Source organism: Chrysochloris asiatica, unplaced genomic scaffold (assembly GCF_000296735.1).
Source record: "Chrysochloris asiatica unplaced genomic scaffold, ChrAsi1.0 scaffold00225, whole genome shotgun sequence".
Taxonomy (NCBI): Eukaryota; Metazoa; Chordata; class Mammalia; order Afrosoricida; family Chrysochloridae; genus Chrysochloris; species Chrysochloris asiatica.
Window position 1 is genome coordinate 4,153,901 of NW_006408743.1, and position 23,112 is coordinate 4,177,012.

Below are 23,112 nucleotides of genomic sequence, written 5' to 3' on the forward strand. Positions count from 1 at the left end.
GTTATTTAAAATACTGGTGGCATAGCCCTCAGAATCACAGCAATTCAAACCACCACAGCATGACAGTGGCGGTTGAGTGGTTGCTGTTAAATAGGAATCTCCTTGTGCTAGGGCCCTTAAGTCTGGCTCAAAGGTGGGATTTCCATCCTTGGATGTCAATCAAGAGGCGGAAACACAGCAGGGGCGACGGTTGTAGTGTGATGCTTTGGGCTGTACTTGTGGGTCTCTAAGTTGGTTGACCCCACCTCAAAGCCACAATCCAATGGTTAGGCTAGGATGGCGCTCTTTTGTCTGGGGTAAGTAGGACAGACTGGCTGGCCCCTGCAGTCTCTTCCTGCTAGGCAGCGTCTCCCCATCGACCTGGTCTCCAGACACCTCTCACCCCGCTGCTACGTGGTCTGGTTTTCATTTAACACCTCCACCAGGTCTGCACAGTTTTTGCACATCATTTAGCTGCTGCCCTCCATGTTTTAAATGGAGGAAAAAGTTAATAGAGTATAGGGTAACTTCAAAGAAAATTAATACTTCACAACATACCAAGAAGAACATGCAAACATTAAAACTATGAAGAAGTTGACAAGAAAGAACACACACACACACACACAAAGAAAAACATGTACTCAGCAAAGGAAGGCTGCATAACAAAGAAACAAGCAGTACCACACACACAAAACAAAAACAAAAACAAAAACAAAAACAAAAAAACAAGCAAGCAATTAATCTACACCTATTGATAATTACACTGAATCTCAAGGAATTCAATATACCAGTTAAGAGCTGGAGCGTGGCAGAATGGATAAGAAAACAAGAGCCTTCCATATACTGTCTGCAAGAAACACACCTCACACACAAAGAAAAAAGCAGTCTAAAAGATGAAGGATGGCAAAAATATATACCAAGCTAATTATATTTTAAAATAAGCAGGAGTGGCAATAAGAATCTCTGATAAAATAAACTTTAACGCAAAACCCAGCATAATAGATAAAGATGGACATTATCTTATGATTAAAGGATCAATTGAACAAGATGATATAACCATAATAAATATCTATACTACCAATGAAAAGGCTCCAAAACATATAAAGTGAACTCTAGCTGATTTGATGAAAGAAATAGACAAATTTACAATAATAGTGGGGAATTTCAATACACCAGTTTCACAAAAGGATATAATAATCAGAAAGAAGCTCGACAGAGACACAAAAAAACTAAACAACAAAATTGGCCAACTTGACCTCATAGATGTGTAAAGGAGCATTCAACTCAACAAAAGTACAACATAAGTTCTTTTCCAGTACACATGTAACATTCTCCAGAATAGACCATGTCTTAGGCCACAATCAAGACTCCATAAATTTACAAATATGAAAATACTACAAAGCATCTTCTCAGACCACAATGCTATCAAATTAGAAATCAACAATAGGAAGACCAAGCAAATAAAGTCAGATATATAGAAACTGAATGACACCCTGTTTAAAAGCTACTGGATAGTAGAGCAAATAAAACATGAATTCACATAGTTCTGAGAAACAAATAGAAAAACAATCACAACATACAAAAAATCTTTGGGACACAGCAAAAAGAAAAAAAAAGTGCTTAGAGTACATTTTATTGCAATAAATGCACACATCCATAGAGAAGAAATAACCAAAATCAGCACATTAACACAACATCTACAACATCTAGAAACAGACAACAAAGCAAACCTTCAGTCAACAGAAGTAAAAGAAATTATAAAAATTAGAGTAGAAGTAAACGAGATAGAAAAGATAAAAACTATAGAAAGATTCAACAGGACAAGGAGCTTGGGATAGGGATAGACATATAGGTTGAGTATTGGGGAGGGCAATACAAAATAAGGGGGAGTGGGATGGAAGAACAAGGTGGATAAGGGACCACTGAGTCAGCTTTGCATGGGCTAAATGGAGCAGAGACAAACAATGATTTATTCTCAACTGTGGAATAACAGGACTTTGTGAACAGGGATCAAGCCATAATCTGAATGGGTAAAAGAGGGTAAATAATGTTAAGATGTTTGACTGTCTTATGAATTTTGGTTTCCCTTGCTTACTATTGTAAAATTGACACTTGAGTGGGATAGAAAGAAATATTGGGGAACATGATTACAGAAAGCTTGTAAGCCCATCTCCAGCCTATAACTGATTGGAATACCTAAAAGGGGTTCTAGAATTTGCCCAGAGAAATAGGATTCTTGTGGAGTCTTTGTAGTGTATATGCCCTTAAGTGGAATCCTGACCCACACCCAGGACCTTCTGAGGTGGGCCATCCCCATTAGAAAGGACAAGCAAACCAGCCTTGGACAGTTAGAGGAACAGAAAATGCTTCTTGAAAAAAGACCAGGAGGAAAAATCCAATACAAAATGGCAGTCTGATTGTGTGCTAACAAGAACAAGCAAGTTGTTCTTCAGAGAGTGATCAAGGCAAATTATCAAGTCCCTTCAGGACAAACTCCCCTCCAAAATTAAAATTCAAAGGGAACACATGAGCAGGCTTTTAAGCTTGCTGAGAACCATGTTGTTCTTCTGGTGAGTGGAAGATGGAGAACGGCCTCAATGAAGACATGGGTTGAGTTTGACTATGTTCCATAGACTCCCATTGACCTGTAGATGAGAGAGAGAAGAGGAAGGACTGGTTGGTCCGAAGTGTGGTAAGACCTGGGGACTCCTGATCCCATGGACAAAGACATAACCACTAAAGGATAGAGTTGAGAGTGAAGCGTCCAGCTGATATGAAGTGAAGGGAGATGCACAAGAAGCCCAGACATGTACATAGTACCAATTCAACCTAACTTTGGTAACTCAATGATCAGAGCTTGACTAGAGGAAGATTTAAAAAAAATAATAATCTTTTTGATAGAGGAAACAAGTGTAGTTACTATAATTTGATGAACTTGATCTATACATATGGTTTTAGTAGCTCAAAATACCTACTGAGAGGGAAGGAGTCTTGATGTCAAGTATCAGTCCTATCTCTCTGTATATAGGGTTGATAGGGACAGGCAACTGAGACATTGGCTGCCTAATAAGGGGAATGGTGGTGGCTCTAAAGGCATGAAGTGACTGGTTTACAAATTTTCAAGAGGGAGTTTAGGTTTAGAGGTGTGTGGGAAGGTAGAATCTCAACAGAATTGCTTTAATCTTGTCTCCATGTGATTGGTGAAAAGAGATGGGGATAAGATTCTCATGATTCAATAGTGAGTAATTGTTATCATGGCTAATTGAGACTGACAAAACTGTGTAAAGGTAGAAGTTTTGTAACAAACCGGGCATAGTTAATCTTACAGTCCATGAAAAGAGGACCATAGGACCATCAAGGGAGAAGAGCATGAACAGATTGTGGGACCCAATCCAGACAAGCAGGATGCCAGAGAAGGAGGCAGAGATGAGGACATGGAGAAATAGAGCAGACGAGGACTTTAGACTCATGGGAAGTGAAAGGTTGTGTTCTGGCAGCCAGGTGCTGGCAGGAATAGAAGTAAAGGTACAGTTGAATGATGATGCACAGGGTGAGATTGTAATAATTGCAACGAAACGATGAGTGTAAATTATATATATATATATAATTTTACACAGATATCAAAGAGAATAGACATGGATTTATTTTCCAATTCTTCTTCTTCTTCTTCTTCTTCTTCTTCTTCTTCTTCGTCTTCGTCTTCGTCTTCGTCTTCGTTTTCGTCTTCGTCTTCTTCTTCTAAATCAAGCTAAGAAAGAAAACAAAGTAAACCAGATATCTAAAGTGATATATCAAAATCTTTTTGTTTCTATTTTCTACTTTCATAATAGACTCTGAAAATAATTCACTGTCTGAGCAAGAAGGTGGTTATTTCATAAGAACTATTTTTAAAATATGATTTGCAAGACAGACATATTGTTCAATTGAAAATACAAAACAAATGTCTATTTCACTTCTTGTCACTTGCCATTCTGTAATTTACTTAATATCCATTTTTTTAACTTGTTTTGTTATTTATTGGGACTACCATAGAAGCTTAAATATTTATTGTATTATTACTCTACTCAACTATTAAATACAGCCATTTAAGAAAAACAGAGAAAATTGCTTTGGCTTTGATTATAAATTTCAGGTCTGCATGATTGTACTGTTTCCTTCTAGATGGTCTGCAAACTTTGATGAATACAAATTTTTAAAGTTTTACAATATTATGGATATTAAGTCTCAAGTAATTCTTTAATGCAAATATCTAGGTCACTATTTTTCAATTTTCAGATCTTGAAATTTTATTGTAGGATAAACACTAGGCTCCTAAAAGCAAGATAGGTGGTTCAAATCAAGAAGTCATTGTTCCGAAACTCTATACAGGGTGGCTGTTGAAACAGAATTCAATGGCAATTAACAATGCTGACATTTTTCAAATGTAATTATTTTCTGATTGTAAAGGAAAAAAAAAAGTAAGATGTATAGTTTCTTTCTTTTTTATTTTTTGCTTTTTTGTTTGTTTGTTTTTATTACTTGTTCCTTGGTAGCCTGATATTTTGGAACCTTAAATCATAATTAAATAAAATGAAAGAATGTCACAAAATAAATAGATAATGATTATAGAGCTTTTATCCTAAAGTTGTTGAGATAGTTGTCACTTATAGTGGCCCTATGTACAATAGAATGAAACACCACCTGGTCCTGTGCCATCCTCACAATTTCTGCTATATTGAGACCATGGTTGATATCACTATGCCTTTCATTGGGGGTCTCCCTCTTTCTCGTGGTCCCTACACATAAGGTCCTTCTTCAGAGACTAGGACCTCGTGATAATAGGTCCAAAATATGAGAGACAAAGTCTGGCCACCTTACATCTAAGGAGGATTTTGCTTTCACTTTTTCCAACACAGATTTGTTTTTGCTTTCGGATGTCCATTGTACCTTTAGTATTTTTCCCTAAAACCATAACCCAAATGAATCAATTCTTCTAAGGGCCTCTGTATTCATTGTCCAATTTTCACATGCATGTAAGGCTATTGAAAATGCTATGTCTTAGGTCAGATACACTTTATTCCTCAAACTGTCATCTTTGGTCTTTATCTCTATAAAGAAGTCTTGTGCAACAGAAATGTCTAATGTGAAATTGCAGTTCAATTTCTAGACTGCAGCCTCCATGAGTGTTGAAAGTATATCCAAGCAAAGTCAAGTCATGAAAAACTTCAATATTTTATCCATTTATCATGAAATAATTTATTGGTCAACTTGTGAGGATTTTTATTCAATTTGTTTTGAGGCAACCCATAAAGAAGGCTGTGTTCTTTGATCTTCATTGTTGTTGTTGTTAGGTTCCATTGAGTCAGTACCAACTCATAGCAGCAACCTTATGCACAGCAGAAAGAAACACTGTCAATCCTGGGACAACCTCACTATTATTGTCACACTTGAGCCCATTGATGCTGCCACTTTGCCAATCCATCTTTCTGTGACCCTCTACAATAACAAACATGATATCGTTCTCTAGTGACTGGTCTCTCCTAACAAAATGTCTGAAGTTTGAGACACAATGTTTGGCCATCCTGGCCAGCAAGGAGCACTCTGGCTGCACTTCTTGCAACACAGATCTGTTGGTTCTATGGGAAGCCCATGGCACTTTCAATATTCTCCTGCAACACCATAACTCAAAAACATTAATTCTTCTACAGTCTTCCTTATTCACTGTCCAGCTTTCACATGCATATGAGGCTATTGAAAATACCATGGCTTGGGTCAGGCACACTTTCGTCCTCAATTGACACCTTTGCTCTTCGACACTTTAAAAAGTTAGTGTGCAGCAGATTTGCCTAATGCAAATGCATCGTTTGATTTTTTGAATGCTGCTTCCATGAGTGTTGATAGCTGATCCAAGAAGAATGAAGTCCTTGAAAACTTCAATTTTTTCTTCATTGTAAGAATGTTGTTTATTGGTCCAGTGGTGAGGTTTTTGTTTCTTGACATTGAGATGTAATCCATACTGAAGGCTGTGCTATTTGATCTTCATCAGTAAATATTTTAAATCTTCTTCACTTTCAACAATCAAGGTTGTATCATCTGCATATCGCAGGTTGTTAATGAGTCTTCCTTCAAGTCTGGTGACATGTTTTAATTCATATAACCCAGCTTCTCACATTATTTGTTCAGTATACATGTTGAATATGTATGGTGAAAGAATGCAACCATATCACACACCTTTATTAATTTAAAACTATTCAGTATTCCCATGTTCTGTTCGAACAACCACCTCTTGGTCAAGGTACAGATTCCTTATGAGCACAATAAAGTGTTCAGGAGGCAATGTTGTCCATAGCTTGTCATGATCCTCACAATCGAAAACCTTTGCATAGTCAATAAAGCACAGATAAACATCTTTCTTTATTCTCTGCTTTCAGCCAAGATCCATCGGACATCAGCAATGATATCCTTCGTTTCATGGCCTCTTCTGAATCTGGCTTGAAGGTATGGAAGTTCTTTGTCAATGTATGCCTGTAGCCATTTCTGTATTTCTTTTAGTAAAATTTATTCACATGGGATATCTAAGAGATTGCCCGATGATTTCTGCATTCCATTGGGTCGCCTCCCTTTTAAATTGGACAAATAAGAATATCTTCCAAACAGTTGGCCAGATAATTGTCTTCCAAATTCCTTGGCAGAGTTTATGAAAGCAGTAACTCTTCTTGTTTCCATGTCTCATTGTTTAGTCACTGCCCAATGCATTTCCTAGCTCATAAATAGAAAAATAAATAAATAAATAAAGAGAAATTTTGCCAACTTTGATGATTAAATATGATATTGTAAGAGCGAATAGAATAAAATAGACTTATTTAGTTCTGTCTCATATCAACCCTTTATAGGGTTTATGAGGAGCAGTGACTAAATATTTGTAAGTAGTTCATCACTCCTTCTTCCTAGCCTGTCTTCCTCTGGAAACTCATCAGAAACCTTTCCATCCCAGGTGATCTTAATTTGTAACTGTTTAAGTTCTTTTCACTTTCATCAAGCAAAAATGTACAGATTGTCAAGGAACCTACTTCCAATCCTAATGCCACACTCTTCTTTCTCGGATTACTTGTGCATTAGACAGAGTGAATTCATATGGTGAAATAATACATCTCTGGAGCATATCTTTCCTGATTTAAAATCTTTCAATGTCCCCTTGTTCTGATTTAATGACTGCCTCTTATTCTATATATTGGTTCCTCATAAAACCATTCAGTTTCCAGATCACTCATTCTCAGCAGTATTATCCACAGCTTGTAATGATCTACACAGCTGCAAGCCTTTGCACAGACAATAAAGCACATATAAACATCTTTTTTTTATTTTCTGTGTTTTTAACCAAGCTCTATCTGACATATACAATTATATGTCTCATTCATTGTCCTTTTCTGAATCCAACTTGAACCTCTTGCAGTTCCCTGTCAATGTACTGTTGCAGCAATCTTTTAATTATCTTCAGAAAAAAAAATTTCTTGCATGTGATATTAATGATAATATCATTAAAGATTTCCATATTATGTGTGACTCCTTTTGGAATGGGACAAATATAGATCTCTTCCAATCATTTGGCCAATCAATTGGTCTTCCAAATTTCTTGTCATAATGAATGAGTTCGTCCAGTAATGCATCTGTATGTTATAAGATTTCACTTTGTATTCCATAAATTCCAGGAGGCTTGTGCTTTTTCAATACCTTTAATTTATATTGGACTTCTTCCTTCTATAACCTTGTCTCTTGATCATATGCGGACTCTTATAATGGTTAAATATTTACCATTTATTTTTAGTACAGTGACTCCATTTATTCTTTCCATTTTAATTTGATGTGTTCTGAATCAATAATCTTCCTAAAGAATCCCTAAGTATTGAAAATTTGAAGCCTGAATTGTTTCCTCAGTTCTTTATCTAGAGAAATGCTGAGCGTGCCTCCCTTTTGGTTTTATAATTCCAAATCTTTGCACATTTCAATATAATATTTGACTTTATTTCTTGAGCTCTCTTTTGAAGTTTTCTGTTCACTCTTTTACCTCTACATTTCTTCAATTTGCTATGCTGAAGAGTGAGTTTCAGATCTCTTCTAAATTCCATGTTGGTCTTTTCCTTTTTTCTTGTCTCCTTAATGACCTTATCTTTCCTTCCTTTATGATGTTCTTAATGTTGTCCCCCACTATTTGTCTGTCAGTTTGTCATACTGTGATAGTTTGAACAATGCTGTAATTCTGTAAGCTATGCCACAGGTATTTAAATACCAACAAGGTCACCCACCAAAATGTGACATCAGGATTGGAGCAAGACTCATTAACAACCTGTGATATGCAGATGATGCAACCTTGCTTGTTGAAAGTGAGGAAGACTTAAAATATTTACTGATGAAGATCAAAGAGCTCAGCCTTCAGTATGCATTGCATCTCAAAATAAGGGGGAAAAAATCCTCACCACTGGACCAATAAACAACATTCTTATCAACAGAGAAAAGTTTGAAGTTGTCAAGGACTTCATTCTTCTTGGATCAACTATCAACACTCATGGAAGCAGCAGTCAAGAAATCAAATGATGCATTTGCATTAGGCAAATCTGCAGCACAAGACCTTTTTAAAGTGTTGAAGAGCAAAGATGTAAGCTTGAGGACTAAGGTGTGTCTGATCCAAGTCATGGCATTTTCAATAACTTCATATGCATGCTAAAGTTGGACAGTGAATAAGGAAAACTAAAAAAATTGATATTTTTAAGTTATGGTGTTAAAGTAGAATATTGAAAGTGCCATGGGCTGCCAAAAGAACCAACAGATCTGTGTTGGAAGAAGTGCAGCCAGAGTGCTTCTTGGAGGACAGGATGACCAAAGTTCGTCTCTCATACTTTGGACATATTGTCAGGAGGGACCAGTCACTGGAGAATGATATCGTGTTTGGTAAGGTGGAGGAGGATCAGACAAAAAGAGGAGAATTCCCAATTAGATTGATTGGCAAAGTGGCAGCATCAATGGGCTCAAGTGTGGCAACAATTATGAGGTTAGTCCAGGACCAGGGAGTGTTTAGTTCTGTTGTGCATAGGGTCACTGTGAATTAGTACCAACTCAATGGCACCTAACAACAACAGATGTCATCCCATAACTCTTCTATCATTAGAGTCTAATGCACAAATCTATTCCTGAGAATATCTCTAAATTCATGTGAGAAATGATTAAGGTCATATTTTGGCTCCAGTGGGCTTAATTTTCTTCAGCTTCAGCCTGAACTTGTATATGAGCATTTCTTGGTCTGTCCCACAGCCTGCCCCTAACCTTGTTTTGGCTGATGATATGGAGCTTTTCCACTGTCTCTTTCCACAGATGTACTCAATTTGATTTCTGTGTATCCACTCTAGTGAAGTTCATGTGTATAATCATCTTTGATGCTGTTTAAAAAAGATATTTACAGTGAAGGAGTCATTGGTCATGCAAAATAATGATTGATTTACTGCTGTTTCTCCTCAATTTGTCATTTCTGGCATTGTAAACCATGTTATTGTCAGAATCAGTATGGCAACTGTCAGTCAATTTCAGCTTACTAATGCCTAGAATATTGATCCTTGTTCATTCATTTCATTTAAAACTTCATTTTTTCTTAGATTCATTCTTCATCCATATCATATTGCAATTATTAGTGGATGTTTGCAGCTGTTTCTCATTATTTTGTGTTGTGCCCCGTCAGTAAATGAAGGTCCCTAAGGCTTTACTCCCTTTGCATCAGCACAGTCAACTCCACTTTTAGGAGTCAGTATTTTAAATCAGTCATTGTACCAAAAGGAAATGGTTAATGTTCAACTGTTTCAAGAGATAACATATGATCAAGAGCCAATGATACTTAGGGAGGAAGTCCAAGGTGCACTGAAGGAATTGGCAAAGAACAAGGCACCAGGAATTGATGGAATAAAAATTGAAATCTTTCAAAAAAGTTAGGTGGCACAGGAGGCACTCACTCATCTCTGTCAAGAAATTTGGAAGACAACTATCTGACCGACTGTTTGGAAGAGATCCATATTTGTACCCATTCTAAAGAGAGGTGACCCAAAGGAATGCAGAAATCATCGGACAATCTCTTTGATAGCTCATGCAAGTAAAATTTTGCTGAAGGTAATACAAAAATGGCTACAATCATACATTGATAGAGAACTTCCAGAGGTTCAAGCCAGATTCAGAAGAGGCTGTGGAATGAGGGATATCATTGCTAATGTCTGAGGGATCTTGGCTGAAAGCAGAATGATGTTTACCTGTGCTTTATTGACTATGCAAAGGCATGTCATGACAAGCTATGGACAACATTGTGAAGTTTGAGTATTCCGGGACACTTAATTGTGCTCATAAGTTATCTGTACATGGACAAAGAGGCAGTTGTTCGAACAGAGCATGGGAACACTGAATGTTTTAAAATTAAGAAAGATGTGCGACAAGGTTGTATTATTTCATCATACTTATTCAACCTGAATGCTGAGCAAATAATATGAGAAGCTGGGTTCTATGAAGAAAAACGTGGGATCAGGATTGGAGGAAGACTCATTAACAACCTGCTATATGCAGATCATACAACCTTGTTTGCTGAAAGTGAAGAAACCTTAAAACATTTACTGATGAAGATAAAAGAACACAGCCTTTGGTATGGATTACATCTCAATGTAAAGAAAACAAAAATCCTCACCACTGGACCAATAAACAACGTTCTTGTCATTGGAGAAAAGTTTGAAGATGTCAAGGATTTCATTCTTCTTGGATCAACTATCAACACTCACGGAGGCAGCAGTCAAGAGATCAAACGACGTACTGCATTAAGCATATCTGCTGCTGCACAAGACCTTTTTAAAGTGTTGAAGAGAAAAGATGTCAGCCTGAGGACAAAGGTGCACCTGACCTAAGACATGGTATTTTCAATCACCTCATATACATGCAAAAGCTGGACAGTGAATAAGGAAGATTGTAGAAGAACTGATGCTTTTGAGTTATGGTGTTGAAGGAGAATATTGAAAGTGCCATGGGCTGCCAAAAGAACCAATAGATCCGTCTTGGAAGAAATGCAGCCAAAGTGCTCCTTAGAGGACAAGATGACAAAACTTCGTCTCTTATACTTCAGACATATTGTCAGGTGGGACTAGTCGCTGGAGCAGGATATCATGTTTGGTAAGGTGGAGGGTCAGAGGAAAAGAGGAAGACCCCCAAATAGATTGATTGGCCAAGTGGCAGCATTGATGGACTCAAGCGTGGCAACAATAGTGAAGTTGGCCCAGGATTGGGCAGTGTTTCATTTTGCTGTGCATACGGTCACTATGGGTTGATATTGACTTGTTGGTACCTATAAACAACAACAACAGAAAATTAGTCCCCAAAACTTTATCCATTCACATCATCATTTTCAACTCTTCTTTGAGTAGACAGCTTTTCCTTAGTTATATTTTGAGCCACTTCTAACCTGAAGAATTCTTCATCTGGTTCTCTATCTGATAATATTCTGGAGCTATTCACCACATTTCATTATTAAATATTCTGGTGCCATTTGACAGTGTTCCACTCCTATTTATAATATTTTCAAAGTTTAACCATTCAACAGTAGTATTCTTTCCCTTCTTCCTAGCCTTCTTTTTCTGAAACCTGTCCACAATGGGTCACCTTGCTAGTATTTAAAATGCTGGTGATAGTTTCTAGCATCACAGCAGCATGCAAGCTACCAAGGTACAACACACTGGTAGATTTATTTCATGGACATTTCCTATTACAATTATTCCTGCTGTGGCACTGTAGAGTAAGTGGAAGATCAGCAGGTAAAATCAACCAAGAGTTCCTCATAAGACTGATACTGGGCACTTAACAACAGCAACATTTATTATAATGGATGTAGTGGTGATTCAATGGTACAGTTCTTTCCTTCTAGATGGGATGCCTACATCATACATATGGCTACAATCATACATTGACAGAGAACTTCCAGAGGTTCAAGCCAGTTTCAGAAGAGGCCGGGAAATGAGAGATATCATTGCTAATGTCCGATGGATCTTGGCTGAAAGCGAAGAACAACAGAAAGATGTTTACCTGTGCATAATTGACTATGCAAAGGCTTTCAATTGTGTGACTCATGACAAGCTACTGGCAACATTGTGAAATATGAGTATTCAAGAACACTTAATTGTGCTCATGAGGAGTCTACCTGGACCAAGAAGCAGTTGTTTAAACAGAACATGGGAACACGGAATGTTTTAAAATTAAGAAAGGTGTGCAACAGGTTGTATTCTTTCACCATACTTTTTCAACCTGTATCCTGAGCAAATAATCCTTGAAGCTGTGTTCTATGAAGAAAAATGTGGCATCAGGATTGGAGGGAGACTCATTAACAACTTGTGATATGCAGATGATACAACCTTGCTTGCTGAAAGTGAAGAGGACTTAAAACATTTACTGATGAAGATCAAAGAGCACAGCCTTCTATATGGATTACATCTTAATGTCAAGAAAACAAAAATCCTCACCACTGGACCAATAAACAACATACTTATCAATGGAGAAAAGATTGAAGTTGTCAAGGACTTCATTTTTCTTGGATCAACTATCAACACTCATGGAAGCAGCAGTCATGAGATCAGACGACGTATTGCATTAGGCTAATCTGCTGCACAGGAACTTTTTTTTAAGTGTTGAAGAGCAGATGTCAGCTCTGGTATTTTCAGTAACCTCATATGCATGCAAAAGCTGGACAGTGAATAGGGAAGACCGTAGAAGGACTGATGACTTTGAGTTATGGTGTTGGAGGAGAATACTAAAAGTGCCATGGGCTGCCAAAAGAACCAGTAGATTTGTTTTGGAAGAAGTGCAGCCAGAGTGCTCCTTAGAGGCCAAGATGGACAAACTTCATCTCTTATACTTTGGACATATTGTCAGGAGGGACCAGTCACTGGAGAAGGATATCATGCTTGGTAATATGGAGGGTCAGAAAAAAAGACGAAGACCCCCAACGGGATGGATTGGCCAGGTGGCAGCATCGATGGACTCAAGTGTGGCAACAGTAGTGAGGTTGGCCCAGGATCAGACATTGCTTCGTTCTGCTGTGCACAAGGTCTCTATGAGTCAGTGCTGACTCGATGGCACTTAACAACAAAGATGGGAAGCCTTGGTTTGTTTCAGCATATTTTATTTGCAGCCAACACCCATGTGTTGGTGGAGGTTTTCATGTTTCTATGATGATCACAGTGATGCTCATAAGGTTGTTGTGGTGCCTCCAGACTAAGATAAACTAGGAATAAAGGCCTGATAATCTACTTCAGAAAATCCATCAAGTAAAAGCCCATGGGTCACAATATTCTGATCCACAATCAATCACAAAGGTTTTATAGAATTTTAAAGTGTTCTTTCCTTTGGCTTTGGTATCACCATGAGCTGGGAACCAACTCAAGATTGGGTAAAAGTAACAATATTTATTAATAATACACACAGACTTTTGAAAATAGACAAATGTAATTTTAACTAAAGTTAAATGTTAATCCTATATTTAGCTATTTTTATTGAAATGAACATTTCTTTAAAAGGTAATAAATCATCTTATAACCTCTTAGCTTTCAAAGAAATTACAATTTTCTATGAAGTACAATTTGGACTGTATACTTAGTAAGATTGAGATCATTTGTAAGTAGGGTCAAAATACAAAAGTTTCATTTAAGGAGCCTCTGATACAGTGAGTTAGTGTCTATTGCCTATGAAGTATAATCAGAGTTACAACTTTTCTAATTTTTGTGGATCAAGATAGAAAAGTTTATCCTAGAAAATTAGTGACTGAATTCATTTGGGGAAGCATGTACCTTAGGAATTGTATTTTCATGTTTGTGCATATCAATAATTTTAAATAAAAGGAGAAAGCAGTATCAGCAATTAAGCTTTTAAAACATGCCTTTTAATTAGAAAAGGATACTAAAATTGGACAACATTTTAAAGTGGTAAAATGAAACTAATTTGTAATGTATTGGCAGTTATACGTATTCCTTTTTTTATTTTACCTTGGGTACCCTGTGTTGTACTTATAAGGCAATTCTAATTTTTTAATGCTGGTTTTGAACCACAAGTCTATGCTGACAGTTATTGGCTTTATTCTCTTACTTCTTTATTATTTTTGGTTGTTTGTTTGTTTCGAACTTCTCTGAATTGCTTTTAAAAATTGATAAGACATTTTTTCTTCAGTAGCATGTATTCCTTAAAAGAATAGTATTATATTCTTTTTTATTGCTGTTTCACAATCCATCTTCTAGGCTTTACACAAAGTATACCTAAAATGGTAAACTGCATTAAGAAAATTGATAACCCAAAGTCTGATATTCTTGATGAGAATATAAGAATTTTCATTTATAACATTTAAACAACAAAGATCTCTCAGTTAAGGCATAATGTGTAACTGAAGTTTTGTTGAAACCATGATGATTTTAATCAGTTCTTTAATGTTTACTTCATATATTTCACCAAGATTTAGTAAGTGCCTTTTATGTGGCAATCACTGGAAACTAAAGGATGATTGCAATTTATTGTTTTCCTTCACTGACAAAAAAAAATATTTTCATGTAAAATCCTTTGGACTACACTTAGTTTTTAGGAAAAAAAATCAATACTTCCATTTCAAAAATGTAAACAGCATTTTAAATTGAACTACATATACCACTAGTAAGTATATTTGAAACTGTAAGATACGGCCATACTTATGGTTTCAAATGGGTGTTAACAATCTTTTAGAGTACCTATTATAGAAGATAATGTTAGCTGAGCTGTGTTTAACAGAACAATGAATTATCCATGTAATATACATACAGTCCCAAAGATTGGCAGGAGTCAGTATTTTGTAGATGATATAATAGTCTTCCTGTTTCACATGAATAATACAGGTTAAAGTTCTGTTTCTCACTAAACTCTGTCTTTCCTCTGTATCCTGGTATGTTTCATAATTTATCAGACTCATTTAAGACTATTCATATGGATGAGTCGATTATTATCATATTAACAAATGTCAAAGGTTTACAATTCTATCATTTCTTCATTTCACCAGTATTTAATGTGACTAATTATGTCCATGGTATTTCATTACCTTTGTATTACATTACTTTTTTGATGTTTTAAATTCACTTTCATAGCTCTAGGCCTTCATAACGTTGCTCTTCTTTTCTGAAATGACCTTTTTTCTTATTCTTTACTTGTATTATTAATATGCTTTCAGGTTTTAGGCAAGGTTTGACCTCAAGGAAGCCTTCTCAAGCTCCCCAATATAGTAAGGTTAACAACATCCCCTTTCTCTGGTCCCAGATGATTTACTGTATTTATATCTAAGCTGTATTTGTTATAATACAGTTCTAAGTTATTGTGTGTTAGCTCAGGATAATGAAACTAGAAATTTACGATAAGAATAAAAAATTTCCAAATAATTTGAAATTAGGGAGTATACTTATATACATCTAATATACGAGTCAAGAATAAATCTAAATAAGCACTGGACCATATGGTCAGTTTGAACCACAAGGTTGGCATTTCAAATTCATCAAACACTCCTTGGAAACACTATACAGGGTTGCTATGAGTCAGAACTGACTACACAACACTTAACAACAAGATAATGAAATTATGTCTCTCATACTTTAGACATGTTAGTAGGAGGCATCAATCCTGAAAACAAGACTTCATGCTTGGTAAAGTGGAGGATCAGCAAAAAAAAAAAAAAAAATGAAGATCCCCAATGAGATGTAATGACACAGTGGCAACAGCAGCGGAATCAAACATAACAACATTTGTGACAATAGTGCAGAACTTGCCAATATTTCATTCTATTTTGCATAGTGTTTCACTGAGCCAGATCTGACTCAGCAGCACCTAACAACAGCAATGAAAATACAACAAAACTGTGAATATAAGAAAGCAATTCTTTAAATAAATTTTAAAATTAAAATTTGTTTTGTAGAAAGAAAGCATAAGAAAGATGGTTATCATAATTATGTTTCAGGAAAATTCAAACTAATAATACAATGAGTTACAACTACACACCAAATATTAAAACAAACAGGGGGGGGGGATATCAAATCTAAATAGCAAGAAAATATTGTAAAGCTTTGGTTTTATGTTTTCATCTATTAAAGTTCAACACATCTAGCTTATTATATGAAACAGCAATTGTATTTTATAGTATCTCCTCAGCAAAACTAAATGAATATACAAATGAATACATAAGAATGCTTAAAGAAGCATTACTAACACTCACTCTTCACTTGTTGACATTGTTAGGTTAGAAAGACCAGATTGGTATTAGAAAATCAGAGTTTTCTTGCAGATGTGACTTGCTTCCAATATATATATGAATGTTTTTAAAAAGCTTGCCTGCTTTTTGCTGAGTTTGGATTCTGCATCTGACTTATCATTTGATCTCTGATTTCTTGGACTTACAGGCAGCAAACTGACCATTCCTGGAAGATGGTAACGTCTGCACACTGTGAGTCAGCAGTCTGTTAATTTACCTGGAAATCTTGCATTTATTTGCCTATGCAGCCTATAACCTGCTTCCTTGGGATCTTCAGCCTCTACAAACCTGTAAGGCATTTTGTTGTAATAAATCACTTTCTTCTCTCTCTCTCTCTCTCTCTTCCTCTCTCTCTCTTTTTCTCCCCTAATCTCAAGGTAAGCAGTTCCAAAGTACCAGCTGTTCCATGAAGTCCTATGTAGTCTGAACAAACTCCATGGAATACCACCATCACCATAAGCACTAGACAGCAATGTCAGTTTGAACAGTAAGCTTGGCTTTTCAAACTTAACCAATCGCACCTCAAAAACCCTATACAGGATCGCTATGAGTCAGAATTGTCTCAACAGCACTTAGAAAACAGAAACAAATATACTTCACTAATTTTGCTGTACTAGAGAAATCAGACTAAAGACAGAGAGATGTTTTAATATGCATGGGAGCCACATAGGCCAACTAAAGAAAGTCTGTTGTATGAACTGGATCTCATGCTTATCCTTCCTCTTTTTTTGTTTTGGTTTTAAATAATAAACTGCCTACAAATGTGTATTCCATTTGCAACTGTTTTTTTCTTCAAACTGAAACATGTCCCCAAAATCTTAATTCTGAATTTCTTACAAATAAATATATAGGACTTGGTGTTCCCCTCTCCATATTTGCCCCATATTGGTGTTGCCTGTCTTTATAAATATTTAAGGAAATGGGATTCTGCATGGCTGATATTTTTGTTTTTCAGCATTCCATCCATGTAGTATGTTTTCATCAAACTCACTGTTACATATTTCTGCTGTATATAAAAAAAAAAAAAATCAGGTTTTTGCTGAAGCCACAAAGGATTACATTTGTGAAATTAACTTGAGTTGTGCTTCTCCTCCCTCAAATGAAGAAACTGTTTTAGGATATATCCCAAACACTTTCCTTTGAACAGAAAATTATTTGGCTTTCAGATGTCCTGGACGAATTCTGTTTTTACAACTTAGAGAATAATCACTCTTCTGTCTCTTTCTAACTTTTCCTTAATGCTGTTCACTGGAATTGTCTCTTCCCATTCTACCCCTTCAAAACAAATATTCTTGTTTCACGCTGTGCTTTTGAGGTAACACAAAATAAAAAAAAAATATTTTTTTTTTCGAATACAGCATGAATATATGGACTTTGATTTAATATGTACAAGGAAGAGGCAAATTTAAAGTCATGCAGAGGTTACATTTTAAGATACTATAGAAATAATTATGTTACTACAGCTAGAAAAGAAAACACACCTCTCCTTTTTTCTTCCAAACGTTAATGAAAATATAGTCATACCATATGCCATTTTGATAAAAATGAAATGTACACTGGATAGTAGAATCTGCTCAGAGATGGAATTAGAATTCAGCAATACTTAACACTTGCCTGCTCTGACAAAATAACCACCTTTTCTGTGAACCATGTTGTTTAACCATGTTTTTGATTGAATAATAAAATAATAGTGCTATAACAGACCTCTTAATGTTTCAGTATCATGTGCAGTGAGTTGTTGTTGTTAAGTGCCATTGAGTTGATTCCGAACCATAGCAAGCTTGTATAGGGTTTCCGAGGAGCATCTGGTGAGCTTGAGCTTGCAGTTCAAATGGGTTTGTAGAGTGGCACTATCTAAAACTCATCATGATTTGTAAGTAGCACTCAAGTTTTATTTTTAATAAATGCTTTCCATTTATCTAATTTAGTCACATAAAATATTGCTAAGCCAATACATTTAAAATAAAATGCCCTTAGGAAAAATGCAAAACATTTCTCAATATATCTTTTGTTAAATGACCTCCATGTTTTTGTTAAGTTCAAACGAGTTGGTTCTGACTTATAGCAATCCTGTATAGTGTTTCAAAAGAGAGGCTGGTGAGTTTGAACTGCCAGCTTGTGGTTATCAGTTCACTGCTTATCCTACAGCTCTACACCAGGGCTCCATTACCTCCACAATACTTTAAAAAAAATTATTTCTGTTGCACAAAACAAAATGTTATATATAAATCCAGTTTGTTTTTCTTTGTTAAATGTTTTAGAGTCAGTTCCAACTCATACCTATACTGTATAGAGTTTCCGAAGCTTTAAATCTTTGTGGGAGCAGAAAGTCTCATTTTTTTCCTTATAGAAATCAATAGACCATCATTTATTTATTTTCTTTCAAGTTACAATGTTTTATAAAGTCTTGCACAATGTTAATATAACAGCCCACCTAATGTGTCCATAGTAATCTTTTTTATTATAGTGTTGCTTAAGTTAGTGCTGCTTTAGATAATAACAGCCATATTATTCAATCAATTACATACAACTGCAGTGTTGAGAGTGTAACTGTACTTTTTTATAAACTAGTGAGTCATATTGCTGTGTTAAATAAAACAAAGTACAATTAAGGATATTGTCATCACATAGTAATGTTATAGCTAATTTTCTTTCAGAGTGTTTTATTTTGATGAATCAAGAGCAGAAGTGTTTACATGCCTTTTAAAAATTAAATTCATGGCATCTCCTGATTTTTCTATTAAATCCACTGAAGTGGAAATTTGACAACCTGGTGTGATATACATTTCATTCAGATTGAAAATAAAGTGAATATGTGTATATGTATATTATTACAATAAAGAATTTGTTCAGATAGGTGCTAAGGTGTTTTGAGCTGAAAGGATATAAAATATTCATAAAGGTTGAAAATATGAGTATGTTAGTATAAAGGATTGTCAATTAGAATAGGGAAATTCTCAGCTATAATGAGTCTCGGATACTAGTGATTAGTGACTCAGGATGAGTAGAAGTTTCTAAGGATGAGTTATTTCTTATTTCAGGCCAGCAAGATAGTAACTACAAAGGTAAAAAAGATGATTAACTAAATTAACTGCTGTCCTAGAGAAATTAATTTGGTTCACAGAGAAAGCAATTTATTCTGAGAGTGTTTTACTGATTCTGATTCATGATAGGGTTGAATGCATTACTTCTTTCCTGCTTATAAGTCAGCACTACCTTAAAGTATTTATGAAGGAAAAAAGTAAACTGATCATTTATTTCCCAAGTTCTTCTGAAGGTAGCAAGTAGATTAAATTAAGAACAAGACAGAGCTTAGACTGCATATAGTTACAGATTTCTTTGCATAGTAGAAAAAAAAATTATATGGCTGGTTAATATCTTAATGTATAATTTATTCAAACCTTTACATACTTTCATAACATTTAACATTTCTAGAATTTGAATAACATTACAAATAAGTATTTATATGTCCTCTTAACCACAAAAAGTGAAACTTGCATTTGTTATTATTACATATTATGTGGTGTTATGTGATAAATAGCAATAAAAATGTAAATTACACATTTTATTGTTAAGTGCCATCAAGTTAGATTGATCTCATACAGACCATATGTAGAGCTTCCAAGGATTAGCTGGTGGGTTTGAACTGCAGAACTTCTTTTCTATTAAATCCACTGAAGTGGAAATTGGACAACCTGGTATGATATACATTTCATTCAGATTGAAAATAAAGTGAATATGTGTATATGTACATTACTACAATAAAGAATTCAGATAAGTTGCTAAGGTGTTTTGAGATGAAAGGATATAAAATATTCATAAAGGTTGAAAATATGAGTGTACCAGTATAAAGTCTTTCACAGTCCAGCGCTGATTCTTCAGTACCACACTAGTATAGTAATAAATGTTAAGAAAGCTTAATTTCAACCCACACATTGATGTTTTATGATGTTCTAAAAACAGGATTTGGGGTATAAAATAACTTGGATAAATTATATTTTATTCAAATTTGTATCCTATTTGACTATGTATTACCAACTCACTAATACAATCCATAAAGAGGACAAGGATAGAAAATATTTAAAAAAAAAAAAAATGAAGAACATTTTACATTACTCAAAAGAAGATTAAAAGCATCCCTTTTCTTTCCCCTCTTTGTATTTCTAAAAAATGTAAAATCTACTTTCTACATAAAATAGAAATGTATTCTCTCAATTTACAAAATGATTATGTATCTTTAAAATTTTCTGTAATGTCATTAACAGAATTGAAGAGTCAAACTGGAATTCACTTTCTAAGCATATTACATTGTAGGACTTTTGTGACTTTTTTTCTTTTCCATTTTGATTGTGGTTCTATAATACAGTATACATACCAATGGACATAATTTTATCTGTGCATATGTTTATGATAATTAAACACAATCAAACTTGTAGAGCCTAATTCATGTACACCCATATTTATCAAGGCAGAACTGCATTTAATAAGGTTTTCAATGGCTACAATCTTGTAGAAGTAGCTCACTCCTTCCACAATGGCACTTGTTGTTGTTTATTGTTAGGTGTTATGGAGTCAGAACTCACTCAGAGGAATCCTATGCACAACAGAATGAAACACTGCCCAGTCCTGCAGCAACCTCACAACCATTGCTACATTTGAGCCCATTGATACTGTCATTGTGCCAATTCACATTATGGCTCTTCCTCTTTTTCTCTGACCCTCCACTTTACCAAACATGATGTCCTTCTCCAGGGACTGGTCCCTCCTGATAAAATGTCTGAAATATGAGAGAAAAAGTCTAGCCATCTGGCTTCTAATGAACATTCCAGATGTACTTCTTTCAACACAAATTGGTTTGTTCCTTCAGCAATCCATGGAACTTTTAATATTCTCCTAAAACACCATAACTCAAATGCATGAATTATTCTAGTCTTCCTTATTCGCTTCCCAACTTTTATGTGCATGTGAGGCTATTGAAAATACCATCACTTGGGTCAGGCACATCTAAGTCCTCAAACAGATATCTTTGTTCTGGAACACTATAAAGAAGCCTTGTACAGAAGATTTAACCAATGCAACATGTTACTTGTTATCATGACTGTTACTTTCATTAGTGTTGATGGTTGAGCTGAAGGAAGAAGTCAAAGATGCATTGAAGACATTGGCAAAGAACAAAGCACTGGGGAATTGATGGAAAACAATTTGAAATAGTTCAACAAACTGATGCAGCACTGGAGGCACTTGCTTATCTATGACAATAAATTTGGATTACAGCCACCTGGCCAATTGATTGTATTCACTATTCCAGGAGTGGCAAATTAAAGAGGAATGGCATCATATTCATCATCAAAACGTCCATATCATGATCTGTCATGTAGTACAATGCTGTCTGGGATAGGATAATATCCCTATGCCTAAAAGAAAGACCAATTTATGCCAATGTTATTTAAATTTACAAACCAACCTCTGAAGCCAGTGATGATAAAATGAAAAAATTATAGCAGCTTCTTCTGTCTGAAATTGATAAAAAATGTAATCAAAATGTATTGATAATTACTGGCAATTGGAATGCAAAGGTTAGAAACAAAAAGGAGGGATTAGTGTTTGGAAAATAAAGCCTTCGTGGTAGAAATGATGCTGGAGATTGCATGACATAATTTTGCAAGATCAATGACTTGTTCATTGCAAATACCCAATTTAAACAACATTAAAGATGATTATGCATATGAACTTCACTAGATGAAATACACAGAAATCAAATAGAAATACACAGAAATGAAGACATCTGTCAAAAGAGACAGTGACGAAGTTTCACATCAACAGTCAAACTAAGCACAGAGGAAGACTGTGAAACAGACTATCAGTTGCTTTAATGCAAGTGCAGACTGAAGCTGTAGAAAATTTAAAACAAGTACAGGAGAGCCAAAATATTACCTTGAATAGGTTGTTGTTGTTAAGTACCATCGAGTTGATTCTGACACATAGAGGGGTGTATAGGGTTTCCCAGGAGCAGCTGATGAGCTTGAATATATCCCATCTGAAATTAGAGATTATCTGAAGAACAAGTTTGATGCATTAAATACTAAACACTGGAGACCAGAAGGGTTGTGGGATGACATCAATAACATCACAGAGGAAGAAAGTAAAAGGTTATTAAGGAAGGAAAAAAAAGAATGAAAAGACCAAAATGGATGTCAGAAGAGATTCTGAAACTTGCCCTTCAGCATAGAGATGCTAAAACAAATGGAAGAAGTAAGGAGATACAAGAGTTGAACAGACAATTTCAAAGGTCAACTTGAGAAGACAAAGTCAAACAGTACAATGAAATGTGCAAAGACTTGGAGTTAGAAAATCAAAAGGGAAGAACACATTTAGCAATTTTCAACCTGAGGGAAAGGAAGAAAGAAAAAACAAAACATGCCTTGACTCGTGTTACTGAAGGATTTTATGGGCATAGTATTGAATGATGCCAAAAGCATCAAAAGAAGACTCAAAGAATACACAGTCACTGTTCCAAAAAGAAATGGTTGATGTTTAGCCATTTAAAGAAGTAGCATATGATCAAGAGCCAATGAAGGAGGAAGTCCAAGGTGCATTGAAGGGAATGGCAAAGAACAAGGCACTGGGAATTGATGGAATACTAATTAGAATCTTTAAACAAACTGATGCAGCACTGGTGGCACTCATTCATCTATGCCATGAAATTTGGAAGATGATTACCTGGGCTCTGTATTTGTGCTCATTCCAAAGAGGTGTGACTAAACAGAATGCAAAAATCATTGGACATTTTCATTGATAACCCATGAGAGTAAGGTTTTACTAAAGGTAATCAAAAAATG

The 23,112-nt window shown here is 35.4% G+C and overlaps 1 pseudogene; it reads right to left on the reverse strand.

Annotated features, from left to right (window-relative positions):
- LOC102815035 overlaps positions 1 to 4,900 on the reverse strand; it is a 91,112-nt pseudogene extending 86,212 nt beyond the window's left edge.
- Between the last annotated feature and the right edge of the window lie 18,212 nt (positions 4,901 to 23,112).